The sequence below is a fragment of the Oreochromis aureus genome, linkage group 16, assembly GCF_013358895.1.
Source record: "Oreochromis aureus strain Israel breed Guangdong linkage group 16, ZZ_aureus, whole genome shotgun sequence".
NCBI classification, from domain to species: domain Eukaryota; kingdom Metazoa; phylum Chordata; class Actinopteri; order Cichliformes; family Cichlidae; genus Oreochromis; species Oreochromis aureus.
Genome location: NC_052957.1, coordinates 19,608,519 through 19,623,982, shown reverse-complemented (window position 1 = coordinate 19,623,982; position 15,464 = coordinate 19,608,519). Strand labels below are relative to the sequence as shown.

At 40.7% G+C, this 15,464-nt stretch overlaps 1 pseudogene; it reads left to right on the top strand.

The window, feature by feature from the left end:
* The first annotated feature begins 3,989 nt into the window (after positions 1–3,989).
* LOC116312446 lies at positions 3,990–14,575 on the top strand (annotated as a pseudogene).
* Positions 14,576–15,464: the final 889 nt, after the last annotated feature.

Here is a 15,464-nt window from a genome sequence, read left to right as displayed (position 1 = left end):
TTGTGGGGAAAAAAACAACAGCCAGTTTCTTAACAAAAACATTTCTGCTCTGAACTGGAAGAAAAACCTGAGTAGAAGCTCACATCAAGACAATAGCTCCTCAGTTCACAGTAGCATCGCTCAGCTAGCATGCTAACAGCACATTTGAGTTACTCACCCCTCCCTTGCTGTGCTGAATCATAGCATAAGCGAATCACTCAGGACTCACTAACCCCTCCCTCCTGGCTCACAGCTCAAATGAGTTGAACGAATCACTGACTCACTCACTCACCCCTCCCTCCTGGCTCACAGCTTCTTCTTCTTCTTCTTGGTTGGCAACCAATGTTAAGGCGGTTTACCGCCCCCTGGCTCAGTGGACATTTAGATGAGAAAATATATATTTGACACATTTAAGGAAAATACCAATAAAATAAAATAAAAATAAATAAATGTTCCCTTTAGAATTTTTTTTGCTCTAAAGAAAATAGTTGTTTTCTTTTACAATCATTCATCTTAGCAGTAGGATTTACATTAAAAGAGAAACAAATTAAGTTTGAGTGAAATTATACACTTTTGCACTCTCTGGTCAACTGACTCAGTGACTCAAATGACTCAAGAAACCCGATTCACTTTGGTGAGTGACTCATTAAAACTCGATTCAGTAAAAAGAATCGAATTTACCATCACTATTCACTATTTTCTGTTTACCGAAGGAAACAATCTAAATACATTATTCCTGCTTTGTAAAACAATTATCCAACACAAATGATACTTAAACCCTTGTGCAGCACCATGTTTTCTTGAGAACAGGGCACAGTGGTGTATACTAACCTGAGAATGGTGCCCAGTGTTTTATTCAGATGTCATGTGAGCCACTCTGCCTGGTTCTTGGGTCCTGTGCCACCCAATTAAGGAAAATCCTGGATGCGCCCCTGAAAGAACCCCACTCTTTTCTCAGACAGCGCAGACAGCAAGGATTTTGGTCCTCCCCGCAATCGCCGTTGTTTTGAATTACATTTAAGTTAAAGCCATGTGTGTTTTCTTCGGTTACACTATTTAAAAGGCTGAAGAAAAAGCTGCATCCTTAATAGGGCTTTGGAGTTGACGTCACTGGAGGTGGGCCACGCCCCCTTTCCACCATGACAGTAGGCTAGACACAGGATACAGCTTCAGCTATGGTTCGTACGTGTTGTGTTATCAGTTGCAACGTTTGATCTCACGATCGTGAAGGCAAGAAGCTGGATAATGGGCTCTCTTTTCATCGTTTTTCAACCTGGAGGCAATGTGAGGGATCCCATGTATCCGATATTACTAAACAAAGACGTCAGGCTTGCATTGCAGCGGTGAGACGAGCGGATCGAGTTCTGTGCAATCCCCAGCTTTTTGTTGGTTTGGTCTCCGCATCTTCTTTTCGGTGAGTTCTAAATTAATTCATATCACTATTAAAATGCTTTTAGTGTTATTTTCAATGTGCTGAGGTCATAGATAATGAGATAAAACATGCTAATGTGTGATGCTGCAGAACCACGTCATGTCATCATGTCGATTGAGTAGCTTATGATTTAGCATTATTGCAGGCAAACCAGCATATGAAATGGATGTAACAAATCCAGACTGGGCACCAACACTGCTCATGGGCCTCTAAAACATACTAAATTGCTCTCATTGTACACTAATCCGCACATAACTTCCAGATGAATCACACACCTGTCATGTGCACTAATTTTATCTTACAGGCTTTTATGCAGCTGCAGAGTCTGAAGGTGTGCCCCGTGCAGAAGTAATCGATGAAGATCTGACAGAAGAACAACAACAAAATTACAATGTCATAGCTGTGGACAGCAGTTGTGTTGGACAAGTGGAGGTTGAGGTACCACCTGTAAATGTGGACAGTGGTGATCGGACAGACAGCATCACAGAAGCTAAAGGGCAGACGAAGCATTGTGTGTGCAATGAACAGGGCAGAGCAGAAATAAACACAACACTGCTTGATAAGATTGTTAAGGTTTGCTGTGTTTTGGTGAATATGTGCCCCAGTGTGGTTGTCAAACCAGCGCCAAATGAAACTTGCTCTTGTTGAGTATTCATAAAGCTGTTGTGTTGCATGTGTAGTTCATTGTAAATAATTGTACTTTGTGTGAAGTAATTTCAATAAAACTTTCAATAAAATTTCAATAAAAATTATCTATGACCTCAGCACATTGAAAATAACACTAAAAGCATTTTAATAGTGATATGAATTAATTTAGAACTCACCGGAAAGAAGATGCGGAGACCAAACCAACAAAAAGCTGGGAATTGCACAGAACTCGATCCGCTCGTCTCACCGCTGCAATGCAAGCCTGACGTCTTTGTTTAGTAATATCGGATACATGGGATCCTTCACATTGCCTCCAGGTTGAAAAACGATGAAAAGAGAGCCCATTATCCAGCTTCTTGCCTTCACGATCGTGTGATCAAACGTTGCAACTGATAACACAACACGTACGAACCATAGCTGAAGCTGTATCCTGTGTCTAGCCTACTGTCATGGCGGAAAGGGGCGTGGCCCACCTCCAGTGACATCACGCTCCAAAGCCCTATTCATTCGTATGTGTGAAAGGTTTTATTCCCACCCTGCCAGTGGCGGTCCTAGCCTGTTTGGCGCCCTGGGCGAACACTCCCTCTGGCGCCCCCCCCCCACACACACACACAAAACATGTTAAGGATTGTACATTAACATAAAACTGTTGTCCACACACATATGAAGAGAGAGAGAGAGTATGCATAGTATGCAAACAGCTACCAAACAGCCATCATAATTCGTCATACAATGAGAACAGGACAAATCAACAATTGACAATGACTAATTAATATTAAAATCTGTAACATATTGTATTGTTTGGAGTTTAGTCTGCTACTGTTACTATTTTTACCATTTCTTCTTGGAGCAACTGTAACCCACATTATTTCCTTAGGGATTAATAAAGTATTCTGATTCTGATTGTTTCAGGATGACCTGCCATTATCCAATGACACATCTGCTTACCTGCATCTTTTGATCGTTTCTCCTCCTCTTCTTTTCTCTTTTTCTAAACTGAGCACCTGATGGCTTTGAACTTTTCTTGTCCATCTTCCGTTGGTTTTAATTTTGCACTCCAGTATGAACACCCATCCCTCAACCCGAGGATCACCACAACACAATCTAACAGACCTACACCTTAGTTCACAGATTCACTTTGTCTAGAGTGCATTTCTGAGATTTCACACAACCCAGGATTCAAATCATGAATACATAATGGGCTTGGATTTATAACATTATGAATGAAATGTGCTCTATTTGAAGCAGCAGGTCTCCCTCCCTTTCGACGGGTTATGTGTGAGACTTTAAATCCTCAAACTGTAAATTATAAATTTTAAATTGTTATTGATCCCTTTACCCCGAGTCCTAAAGTGTATATTTATTTTCTTACTCTACTATATTTATTTACTTGCACGGCCTCGTCGTCTCGTCTCTCTATATACTGGGCTGTGTGTAGCGGAGATGACAATAAAGTTTACTTTGACTTCAGCAGCGAGCAGGCGCACCGAGGGCTCTCGCGCTCACTTTTCGCGTATAAATTTCGAAAAACATCGGTGCAAATTATAAGTCTGTATCATAATGTCTGGTGTTTTCGTGTTTGTTGGTTTGTTTTTATTTTGTTTTATTTTGCGAGTTGGCTATTAGATGCTGCTCCAGCCAGCCAGAGAATCCCCGCCGCCCGCCCTCACCTGCCTGTGCCGCAAGCAGCAGGCGCACCTCGCAAACGGAGGGCGCCCTTACTCCCAGCAAATGGGCGATAGAAAACCGATCGGTGCCTATGCCATTCCCAATATGCGCTGGCTGCCGTCGGGGCAGCATGAGTACGAGCATTTTTTTTTTTTTTGCCGATGCTCGTGATGCCGCCCCCATCACGATGCCTATCTAAAACCGCTACTGCACCCTGCCCCCTCTCGCTCTCTGTCGCTGGTTGGGTGTTCAGCCATTTTCAGCCCGCCTCCTTCTTTCTTTCTTTGCTAGACTCATAAGAGAATCATCGGTCCTGTTTTATTCTAACAATTTTGGGCTGTGGACTTCTTTCTCCCGGAAGTTGGAATGTGTAAATATTATGATTAGTGGACAGCAATGATTAGCGGATGGATGGAGCTGCTTCCTTTTGTGGCAGTTTCTGCCACAATATACCGTCCATATGTGACTCTGCGCTACTACGTGTCCTTCTCGTGACGTTGTCTCTTCTATGTGCTGATGTAGAAGGTATTTTGTAGTGCCTAGTCTACGATGAACTGAATTTAAATGTTGTATTTGTCCACTGCAGCTTCTTAATTTAACATTCAAGCTTCAGAGATTTGGCTTACAAGACATATGACGTCAATGTGCGCTGCAGGGTCTTAATATGTTTTTTTCTTTAACGAGCTTTGTGGTTCATCAAACTGAATGGTTGTGTATTATCATTTATTATCTATTTGTTACATATACATATTTAACTTGAAATTGATGGTTTCTGCTTGTAATTTCAGTTTGTGGTGATACATCATCCATAAAGTTCCAGACTGTAGTTCTTTGTTCATGAACGTGCTGTATAATTAGTAACACCCTCTCTTCCCCATATGCCCTCAGAAATGTTGCTTATTGTTCATTGTTCATATAATGTTATTTATAAGTGAATGGATAACAGATGAATCCAAGCAATGGCCTAACAGGATGGTCACATGTTACTGAACTTCTGTACAATACAGAGTTTTTATGTAGCTAACTGTAACTATGTAACTATATAAGGGCATCGTGAGGACGCTGGAGAATATTGTTTTCATTCCTCTGTTAAGGAGAGTGGAGGTGGGTGTTTTAGGGCCATTTTCCTATGCTTTGGAGCATACTCACATAACCTTGACTGGCTCACATGGAGTTAAGAAAATAAGCTGTGTTGCCTTACCTACCAAACATCTGTGTATTTTCTTATTTTGATCATTTGATGAACGAAATAAATTTCAAGCTTGAGTAGATTAAACCCCCAAGTAACTAGTTAAAAATATTTATCATATTTATTTTTCAATGTCTACCCAGCGTAATTTGAAAATTTGAAAGATGAAGCAGCACGGTGGCACGGTGGTTAGCACTGTTGCCGCACAGCAAGAAGGTCCTGAGTTCAGTTCCACCATCAGGCCGGGGTCTTTCTGTGTGTGAGTTTGCATGTTCTCCCGTGTTTGTGTGGGTTCCCTCTGGGTACTCCGGCTTCTTCCACCGTTCAAAGACATGCAGTTTGAGGGGATAGGTTAAATGGATAATCCAAATTGTCACTAGGGTGAATGTGAGCGTGAATGGTTGTCTGTCCCTGTGTGTTGGCCCTCTGCGACAGACTGGCGACCTGTCCAGGGTGTACCCCTCTTGCCCTATGACAGCTGGGATAGGCTCCAGCGACCCTGGAAAGGATGAGTGGAAGCGAATGGATGGATGGATGAAAGATGAAACAAACACAAAAGAGTTCATCACACTTTGATATGAATGTCCTTAGATGGTCTTTTGTTTCTATTTTCAGCTCTGCCTTAATCGGATTTTCTGTACTTTACAGCTCTTCAGGTGATTGGTGGAAGTGTGACAGTGGAACAAGGAAGTACCGCTATCTTATCATGCCATGTCATTGATACAAATGATGACCTAACACAGATTACCTGGCAGAGGAAGACGAGAGAAAAACCTCGCAATGACAATTTCCTCACTATCTTACCCAGAGAGGGAGCGCAGTTTGTCAATGGAGGTGATGATCGATTTAAATATATCGGGAATTTTAACAACAAAAATGGAACTCTCCAGTTTTCCAATGTTGCCCTGAAGGATGAAGGCAGCTACACATGCATCTTCACCTTGTTTCCCAGTGGAAATCAGAAGACTGAGATACCTCTAAACTTGCTTGGTATAAAGAAAACATTTTATTTAAAATATTCTGGGTGTTTGCGTGTGAGACAGAGTTACTTTCACCATGTTGCTTGCATGTTGACTGATTGTGTGCTGTAACTCTCCTAGTGCCTCCTTTCACAAGCGTCAAGGACAATCTTCCCACTTTGGGCACAGAAGAGGTTTTATTTGCTACCTGCACGGCTGCTGGCTCGAAGCCTCCTGCAGAGGTGAGGTGGCTCACTGGTGCTTTGGGAGACAACATGAGATCGACAACAAACTCCACCCAGTATGACAACGGCACAACTACCACAGTCAGCTCATTGTTTGGTGTACCTACGAGAGAAATTAACGGTCACCAGGTTCGGTGTGTCATCAGCGGTGACTCCCTGTCTACAGAAAGAAGTCTGCCCTTCACTATACAGGTCTACTGTGAGTGTCAACTGCTCATGTAGTTTATTATTTGTCTTCTTTTGTGTTGCTGTTGACTTAAGAATGTTAATTATTTAATCAAATATTAAAAGTACAGAAGCACACCCAGGATTAACTGATTAAACTGGATCTGCAGCTGCAAAGCAATACTATAGAACTTAATTACTCGTTACCAGTTGATCTATATTATCTCATGCAACAGAAATAGTTTCAGAAATTATGGATAAAATAAAAGTAATAGCTTCACTTTTTTAAACTATACCCTGCATCTTTGTTTTGAACAAAAGCAGACATAAACCCTCAAAACTTCATACTTTTAGGTAACCTTAAGTGTTAAGAGTTGACATGGTTTTGCTTTTTTTTCTTTGTTCATGAGTTGATTTTTTGTTTTTCCCAGTATGGGATACCAGCTTTATCCTTGTTCTCATGCTACTGTCACTCACTCATGTTGTCACAATAGCTGGATAAAGATTTTGCGAAAGATGAGACGAGTAATGGAACCTGATCTGTGTCCTGAGACAGAACCATCCAGTTCAGCTGAAATGCAGCAAACTCAATAAAGTTGTGCATCAGTGCGTGTAACAGCAAGGCTTTGGTATGGGAAAGTAGAACTAAAACTATGTCTCTTTAATCAAAGTCTAACTGTGTTTTTTTACTTACTGGCAGTTGTATATTCCACATCTACATTGCTCGTGTGAAATAATGTGCATCCCTTTTAATGACACCAGTTAGATAATTAGAATCTTGAGAGCAGCACAAAATTAATCATGTCTACCCAGAATTTGGATATTTCAGCTGCCTTGAATGAGTTTTGTTCTCGGTAAGAGTGCAGATGTTCAGGTTAAAATTAACTGTCACCAGCTAAAGCCAAGTGACATGCACCATACAGTACAGACTAGCTTAAACCTGTTTGTACAGCTTAACAATGACTTTATATGTTTGAGATCCATTCAGTACACATTGGAAATGGCAGAAGGTGAAGCAAAAAAACACTAGAGGCTGTTTTCAAAGTTAAAGCATGCTCTTCCAGTATTGTGGGTTCTTTTTTTTAAATGACACGGTTCATCTGTGGTGTTCTATTTCTGGTTGAAATCCCCATAAAGGACATGCTTTTAAACAGGCCACCTTGAAACTAAGTGTAAAGTACCCAAAATGCATTTCTTTGTTTTGATTCAAATATATATGAAAAGTTGTGTGATATTATTAAGATTTCCTCAGTTAAGAATTAACACAGGTCTCTCATTCTTTCTTTCTTTTTTTTTTTGCAGTTTCTCCCACAGAAGTGAACATTAGGGTGATTTCAGAGGACTCGTTCGGTGTGTGACAGAAGCCAAACCAAATGCAAACTTTACCTGGAGCAGGTAAAGTAGTTTGAATATTGGTTTCAGTTGAAATATTCATTTCATTTCACGGGAGTGGTAATAGTAAAGGCACTGACTCTTATATAGCACTTTTCTTATCTCCTGGAGCACTCAAAGCGATTTATACACACCCATTCACATAAGCACTTTCTCCTATGCTTTTTAAGTGCTCACTAGTTAACATTTACACACCAATGGATGCAGCTTGTTAGTATCTGGCCAGTATCTTGCCCAAGGATATTTGGCACTCAGACTGGGGAGCCAGGGATCAAACCGCCAACCTTCCATTCAGTAGATGACCTCCTGAGCTACAGCCACTCCCCAGGAAATAGTGTTATCACCAAGCACATGTCATGTGCTTGGTGATAACAAGCACATGAAAGTTCAGTGTGAACATTTTAGGCACATAAGCTGCAATCTGGTTAAAATGTTTGTCTTGGATTGCAGAGGCAAGCAGGAGACCCATTATTTCAAGTCCTGTGCACAAGTCTATCAGTGTGTTCACCAAACACTAAGAAAATTGACTGTGAGCATTCCATATCCTCATATTTCCACTGGTTTTGCTATTTTCAAGCAGGCCTGTTTTTTAAAACTAGCTGCAAAAGCTGAAATGACCTCATTTTACTTTCAAAGAGACATGAAGGTTACTTCCAAGTCTCACCCGCATCCATCCACTCAATGTCCTTCTCAACCATAATTTATAAAACTGCCACCATCTACAAAGATGTTTAGCTCTTAGCACAACTCACATTTTTCTGCCCTAACTGTACATTTCGCGTTGTCTCGTTCTTGTTTTTCCAGATCTGGCCAGTCTTTGCTGGAGTCTTCTGTCAAAGTAGACGGTGCAAAGCTACAACTGCTGAGCCTGACCTCTGATCTAAATGGCCTCTATCAGTGTGAAGCATCTAACACATATGGAAGTAAGCGTGGTCAGCTCTATGTGCATGTGGCATCAGGTGAGGTCAGCTTGGATTTAGCTGTGCAGTTTGTCCAAATCTTTTTGAACTGGTTTCTGATTTTGGGGGATTTTAGCTTTTGAGGATGTTGCATCATTCTGATGTTGTTCTGTTTCATGTTCTGTGGACTTCTTTCAAAAGAAATAAATACAAACTTGAACATCTACTATGAGAGTAAAATGATGGACTCTAGGCACTCCACCCACATCCAAATTAGAGGTTAGGAATCGTTTGTAAGCAAATAGCTTAAGGAAATAATTGCCTTACCTTAGAGCCAGCATAAAACAGACAAGTTAATGGATGACTAATGCTCCACTCAGTGCAGTACATATTACTCAAGTCAGTTCTACAATTTAAAGCTTAAAGCATGCCTTAACTTGTGATATATTCTGTTCATGGTCTTATGCCTTAGACTGTGTTAGTCTGAGAGATTCTGATTGTGCCGTGGGGGCATGTAGTCTTCTTTCAGGCTGCTCTTCTTAGAGAAGCTATGAAAAAATACTTTAAAGAAAGAAAGAAAGAAATAAAGTCTGTCTTCTTAAAACTAAACTATGAAGAAATGAGGGTTGGCTCAAGAATTTTGCTTCTTTTTTTTCAGACCATTTAGGGATAAAAACAGTGTCCCTCTCATGCTCTAGCACTCTCCTCTTTCATGCCAACCTCCATGTTGTCAGTGTTTCTCTTTTTCTTCTGCCTGGGAGCTAAATACTAAATACTCAACATCTAAAATATGCACTCTCCCTCCTCTGCACAAGCCCAAACCATCTCAGTCTCTCTAATTTTGTCTTCAACCTTAGCTTTCCTCTCTGATTTACTCATTTCTAATCCTGTCTATCCTGTTCATATCCTTCATTCTTGTGTCCCTGCAGGAGCGTGCTCTGCTGCATGGGCCTTACTTGGTGTTTTGATTTTCCTGAACATCGTTGGGGCTGCAGTATGGTACTTTTATACACATGAAGATCGAAGGTACTTCATACATTAACTTGCATGTATCCAAAATGTAGAATAATATTTAGTAGACCTGACTTTAAAGCATGTGGACCTACTGTCCAAACTGAAGTATAGACTCTTTAATTCAAAATTGTCTTTATTTTTACTTTTATTTATATATATATATATATATATACTACAGTCTCTATTTTGAGGTGTTCGAATTTCATTGGACAATTTATTTCAAAGCCGTGTTGAATGCTTCTTCATTTTTTCTTAAATTAAAGAGGAAAAAAATATGGAAATGTGGACTCTTAATGCTAGTTAGTCAGGCTGTACATATGCTGCAAAATAAAAAAAACTCATCAGAGACAGAATGCAAATGTTAGGGGTGGCCTAGTTGGCAATTTTGATACTTTCTGTGGGGAAAAAAAGTGCACTAGTTAGCGTATTACAATAGACATTTTAGGCTAGATTTCATCCAGAGAGGGGGAAAAGGAAGAGTAGCTTGTGAACAGTGTTTTTTCCACAGATGAAACTAAGTTCAACCGGTACCCAAATAGTAGAAAGGAAAAGGATGGAAACATTAAAAAAAATCGGATAATCTGAGAAGTACATATCCTCTTTAAAACACAGTGAATTTAGTCTCGTAGCATGTTGATCTCAATGATTTTAATCAATATTTGATTATTTGATGAGTATTTATTAAAAAAATGTTGTATTGTACTGTCTCAGGTGATGCACCTAAGTTAGTGCATCACTCTAAAATCAAAAGTGTTCTTCCCTCCCCATCCTCAGCTGCCTCCCTCTTCCCGCTCTACCACACCCACCCACACACACAGGGCTTGGGGTGCAGATGTGTCACCAGGGTGCAGGGGAGGCTCCCCCCCTCTGTCCCCTTCTGGCCACCTGTGCCTCAATTTTATTCTGCAACCTAGACATCCACATTACTCACACTCTCACATAACACATACATATAGGGCCTTGGGGGTGGGCACGTTTACAGCATCCAGAGGATGGTCGGTGTATTCAACCCACCTCTGGCGCTGGTGCCCTACCCTCAATTTTAATGCATATAGACACTGAGGGTTTTCGGGAGGAGCCGTGCTGCTCTCTGGCAGGAAACACCATGCCCTCCTGTGTTTTAAATGCACTTTAGAACAGCACACAGCAACACTACATATGAGCGGGCGGAGGGAGGTTTGGGGTCTTCACTCACCCCGGTTCTGTTAGCCGTCAGGGCTGGGGGCTGGGAGGAGGTGCTAGCCGTCAGATTGGGGTCTGGGATGCGGGGCCTCCCTGCTACTGCAGATGGGGGCGGTCCGCTTGCCTCCACCCCAGAGAGAAGGGTTACACCTCCTGGGTCTAGGTGCGGCTTGCCCCTCTGGGGGCGGGGTACCTGGACCTGGGATACAGAGTATGTTTGGGGAGTGTGATTGTCTGTGCAGTGTCTATTTGTGTCTGTCTACATGTTGGGTAAGTGCCGAGTATTTGGTTGTGTATATGGGGTGGGAATGCACGTTTGAGTCTGTGTGCGTCTGTTTGTCTGTGTCTATATGTCAGGTTGGGCCTTAGACTCTACCTCTCTGGGAACATCTCAGGCCCTCCAAAGTGCGGAGGCCTATCTCCCTCACCACACTCCCTGCCGGTGGCTGATGCCCTCAGACGTTGGTGTGCTGGTGGTTCTTGTCAACTGGGGCTGGGCACTCATGTATGTACCGGCTCACTCCTGGTGGCCGATTGGCGGGCCTGGCACCTGTGGCCCGGCTGGGCCCCTTCCGGGGGTGGGGTGCCCTCAGGCCTCTGGCCTCTGGGCCTGAAGCTCGGTCCTCTCTGGCGCAGCCGGCTGCCGGCAGAGCCAGCGGGCACGCCACTGCAACCCCTCCGGCCTCTGCTCTGTGGCTGCTGGGTGACATCTCGTTTGGGGGTCTACTCAGCTCTTCCCAGGAGGGTGGCACGGTTCCCCCCTTTGGTGGTCCTCCTTGGGTCCTCATACTCTGGGGCCTCTGGATGTCTGGGGCCTGGATCTCCTCCATAGCTGCTTCGTGCCCTGGGGACGGGCTATGGCTCCCCACACCCCTAGCAGATCGTTACATGGAGAAACCTTTGGAATACAAGCATGCTTATCCACACAGGTGTATACACGGGTGTTCACAGACACAAACTACACCTTTCTTGGCTGCTACCTCAAAGCACATTGTGCGCTATCTATCTTATGTGCTGCACAACAACATTTAATATTTAGTATCTACTGTTATCTACTGCTAGCTAGTCTATTGTGATGGTGCTGTATTTATTATGTAGCTGTTTGTTTGTTTGTTTGTTTGTTGTCTCTTCTGTTTTTTCTCCATACAGGTGATCCAGGTGTTTTGTTTGTTTTCTTTCTTTCTTCTCCCTTTCTCGCCATCTCTTCTCCCCTCAATTTTCTTTCTCTCCCTCTCTTTCTTTCATTCTTTCTCCCTGTCCTATCTCCCAGTCATGTCTGTCCCGACTGTAACAACTGAAAATAAAATAAATACATAATTATAATAAAGGTCAATCAATGGACCAATATGGCAAGGCCATGATGATCCAGTTGGTAAAGTAAATCCGCTTGGCATCTCTCTTGGCCTTAAGACAACAATTCTGATGGCTAAAGATCCAAACGGGACAGGGGAGAAAAAAAAAAAAAAAAAGTGTTTCCAGACAATACATGATCCACTTCTTCGGACAAGCTCCTCGTTTGTCATTGGTCTTTGTTTTGCATATTTGGGTATCTGTCTTTTAACGTCAGGTTACTCATGTACTTGATTTTTTTTTTTAAATCTATTGCGGTGGTGTTGGAGGAAACTAAACATTTTGAATTATTGTCCCTAAAATTCCAGGCGTATGTTTAGACTTTTTTGGCAGCGTGTCCCAACAAATGAACCAGCTATTAACAGTGCAGCGCAACAAGAACAACAACAGATGGAGGTCAGTAACAGTTAATTTATTGAAATGTGCCATTGTTGTTTTGTTTTCATTTCTGTTCCACTCAAAGTTAAATTTCTCTCTCAGATATTTTAACGCTAATGACTTTATTTAATGTAAAACTCTGTTATGCAGTTATGGCAGATATATTTGTAGTTTTAGTTTTGTACAAGTCATTTTATTAAATCTGTCCTTTTAAAAAGTAAATATTTTTATTATTAATGTGTGCATTGAATATTGTAGAAGTTTTAATGTTTTTTAAATATGCAGATACACTGAAAGTCTTTGCATGTTCAGATGAAATTACATACCGTTTTAAACAAATGCTCTGAATTGTTTACTTCAGCAATCTCTGTGACAGCTGTGGAAGCAAAGGATGAGAATCTGGACTGAATGCTTGACCAACATGCCATTCTAGAGTTAGCTGGTAAATGAACAGATGAAGAACAGGTGGAGGTACTTGGTGTCCGTTTATCTCTCTGCCCCCCTTTTGTTTATCATGTCTTAGTTTTTAATGAAGTTTCTTTATTGCTTTCTTGTCACTGCCATGGTATTTAGGTTCTACTTTTACATACCAGCTCTGGCTAATATGAATGGCAGTTTTTCTGTGACCTTTACATCTCCTGATAACAAAAGCCGTTAAGCTACTGAGGATATCAACCCACAGGGCTTCTGTTTGAAACAATGTTATCAGTGTTATCAGTACACCACAGAGACTCGCACAGACAGCACAAACAGTCAAGCGAAGCACACCATCTGATTACCTTGTAATCCGAACCAGTAAAATTACCATATAGTACATAATACTTGAAAAATAGAGCCCCACCCTTGTTAGCACATGGCAGATGTTTTACTCGGATAATCTAACATAAAGCAACATACAAGGAAATTTGAAAGAAAAAAAAATCTTTTAAAAAGTCTTAGTGAGGTTTTGTTACTGTGTTGAATTATTTACTTTTTTGTTTGTTTTTTTAATTCATTTGAATAAAATTAAAGATCTTCATCCTGCTGAAATTTTTTCATTTAACTGTAAAAAGCAGTACGTTGTAGCATTTTCCAGGAGAGTATAGTTAGAAAGGTCACGTTTCTTTCATCAATCATTAATCTTAATGGCTGTATTTACTGAGATTACATATTAGCCAATGGTTAATGTAAAACTAGAACAGAACACCAAAGCATACGCACTGAAACGCTGGAAATATTGTGGTGGTACTCAACACACTGCAGTTTAAGTCTGCTTCAGCATCTTGACTAAAAGTATCAGCCAGGAAAGAAAAGTTTGAGAAAATTAAACAAGCTATTTATGATTTTATAGTATTCACACATGTAATTAGTTATTAGTTCAATGTTATCTTCCTATTTTCGTTATCTTCACTCTTTGTCATAAAGTGCAGTGTGAGGAATAATAAAAAACAGTGACTGATAAGCAAAAGTAAACAGTTAAATTCAGGCACAGAGCCAAAGTAAGCATAGGCTAATTGATAGAGAAGTAAAAGCAAAGATCTGTCCAAGTATAGGAAAGAAGTATCCCCTACATCCCCCTTCATGAATCACCACCTTATCACGGTGAAGGGGTTTGCGTGCCCTTCTGATCCCAGGAGCTATGTTGTCGAGGACAGTTTGTCCCTGGTAGGGTCTCCCAAGGCAAATTGGTCATGGGTAAAGGGCCAGACCAAGTGTGATTCTAAAGAGTTCTATGATGAGAAGTTATTTGACAAAATCTTGGTTACCAGGGCCCCTTCATAAGGCCATTATTATTCATGGGTCTTGGCTGACCCCAGTTACTCCACTGAACCCATCACCTGCTGGAGGGGCCATAGTGGTGCAGTGTTATGTGGATCGGGGGCTAAAACTGGTTTGTGATATACGGTGATAATCAAGTGTTCCTTTTTGTGCAGTGTACATTGTTGGCTATCATACATAATGAGATGGAAAGGTTTTCTAAAATGTCCACTCAGGCAAAACAAGCTTTGTTAACTCCAGCTGCTGTAGGTGGAGAGCAGTGACCAGTGTATAAAGTCACACTTCATACATGGATTTATTAAATTTACTGCTAATTAATAAACATTCATTGTTTTATGGTTTGATTTTTCCCACCAGATTTGTCATTGACTGAAATATTATGTGATAGATCAGAAGGTATTTTGTGTGAGGATGTTAGTGTAATGTCAAGTTGAAGGAAAATTTTTAATCATATTCCATGTTTTCATGTGCTAATTGCTTATTCTAAATTATTAACATTAAATTTTGAGGTTTTGTTTTTGTTTTTTATGTTCTAGTCTTGTTACCTCGCAGTTTCCATTGTCTCAGTGGTCATGATGGTACTTACGTGGATGTCTCAGTATAAAACTTTAAAACTGTAAATATTGAAAGTAAACAGTCAAGCAAACTGCAGCTATTAATAATTGCTACAAAACAATACCTTTTTTTATACTTTTTAGAAAGGTATTCTGGTACTGCCTGAAGTTTTTGTTGTAAGCTGCTTCACTTTTGTAAAAGGTTAATTAGCATATTTAACTGCTGTTTACCAACAAGCTTGAAGGGGGCCACAGCAGCATGTTGTTTTATACTATTTATATTTTAGGATAGAAACTGCTAAATCTGTTTTTAGATTTAGTAATGGATGTAAAGATATTCTTTGCCTTTTTCCTGCATACTGCTGAATATGGTAAATTTAGTTATATAAATTTTAATCCTTGTTAGCATTAGCAACGCTTACATGTGTATTTTAACTCTACACTTTAGATTATTCATCAGATTTTTTCTTTTTCTTTAAACCAATGAAGACATGACACTTGTGGTTTTAAACCTTTTGAGAAAGTAAGATCATTAAAAATGTTTTCATTTTAAAGTATATCCATGCACCGCACATGATAACAGTGGTTCTCAAGCTGTGGAACATGGCCCCTTGGTGAAGCATCATGGAAAAAAAAAAAAGGTTTTGTTTGT